Source organism: Piliocolobus tephrosceles, chromosome 14 (assembly GCF_002776525.5).
Source record: "Piliocolobus tephrosceles isolate RC106 chromosome 14, ASM277652v3, whole genome shotgun sequence".
In the NCBI taxonomy this organism is placed as follows: Eukaryota; Metazoa; Chordata; class Mammalia; order Primates; family Cercopithecidae; genus Piliocolobus; species Piliocolobus tephrosceles.
The window spans coordinates 69,058,121-69,059,881 of record NC_045447.1 but is presented as its reverse complement, the minus strand read 5'-3'; positions in this window follow the sequence as shown (position 1 = coordinate 69,059,881).

Below are 1,761 nucleotides of genomic sequence, written 5' to 3'. Positions count from 1 at the left end.
TTTTTTTTTTTTTTTTTTTTTTTTTTTTTTTTTTTTTTTTTTTGCATTTTTGGATGGGCATGCATTAAATGATTACATAAATTCTTACATAATCCTCTCAATTTTGCCTCTTGGTCCCCAAAGAGTACAATATTTACTATCTAGTTCTTTAAGAAAGTTTGGTGGCCACTGTTTTAGAGCACTGCCTGACCTTCAGTATGTTTGGTTGAAAAATATCTACCTGTAAGTGTAGTCATACAATTCAAACCTATGTTGTTCAAAGATTAACTGTAGTATGAAATTAGATTAGCTAACATTTTATTTACAGTTTTTATTTTTTACCATGAAGTTGATCATTGAAATAGACCTTTAACACTCTCTCTTTCTCTTTCATTGTTTTGTATATCTTAGTTTATTTTTTCGATAATTATATCAACCTTATAAGACAAGCCAGAATTAAAAAAAAAAAAAAAAAAATCTTCCTTTTTTTTTAGGATAAAACTTGTATATCATACAAATTAATCATTCCTTGGCTATTTGCTGTAAGTCAAGTATAAAGCCATCTGGGCCCGAGTTTTTATTGGGAGGTACATTTGTTATCTATTACTGTGGAACAACGTGGGATTTTAAAAGGATGTTTTCATGTTTCTGCATAGTAAAGTCTTTGAAAAAATGTTACTGAAACTTAGAACCTGTGACAGTAGAGAAAGCCACAGAAGTTAATTTACAACTATACAGATATTGAAAACTCTAAAGAGAGTTATTTAAATATTGATAGTCACTGACTTAGGATAGTGGAACTTAATATTTTTTTAACTGTTTAGTGGGTTTATTGGTCTAAAACCCTATTGTAAGTGTAGGAGCATCTGTGCAGTGGTATGTTTTCACATTTAAATGGAGAATAAGTCATCTCTGAGTTGTAATGCTTGAGGAAATGGTCTTATGTTTTCCTAGGAGAGATTTATTTAAATTCCAATGTATTAGAGTAGAAATTTCTAAGGTGACTTACAAGGGTAGAGGGAATCAGCTGCTTATTTTTTTCTGTATACAAGTACAGAAAGTTCATTTTATCTTTTGCCTGCCTGCAAGACAGACCTTATATGTGTAGGATATTTGACCTGGTTCTCATAATGTTGCTATTGTAAGAACTGAGATACAAGGGAAGAATATTATTTGCAGTAAGATAAATAATAAGAAATCTGCTCTGATGAGAAATCTCATGTATATATCCAAAACAAAATAATCAAAATGAATATTAAAAACTTAAGATTCTGTCTAGAAAAAAATAAACTGCTGAGATTTTCATTAAAACTTCATTAAACCTATAAATAATAAGGAAAGAATTAACATCTTTACTATGTTGTCTTCCAACCCATGAATATATTTCTTCATTTATTTAGATTTCCATGGATTAAAAAAATTGAAGTGATTGTAAATGAAATTTTCTTAATTTTTGTTGCTAACTGTTCATTGTGTATAGAAATGCAACTGATTTTTGTGTGTTGATCATCTATCTTGTAAAATTTCAGAGAACATTGAATACTTTTAATGGCTTTCTCTTGCAGATTCCTTGGGATTTTTAAAATAGCCATTTATGTCATCTGCAAGTAGAAAGTTACATTTATTATTTCCCGTTTATATGATATTATTCCTCTTTTATTGCCTTTTTGCAATGGCTAAATCTTTCAGTATTAAGTTGAATAATAGTGTTGAAAGTGGACACACTTCCCTTTTTCTCTATTTTTGAAGAAACAAATTCAAACTTTCATCAAGTGCAATATT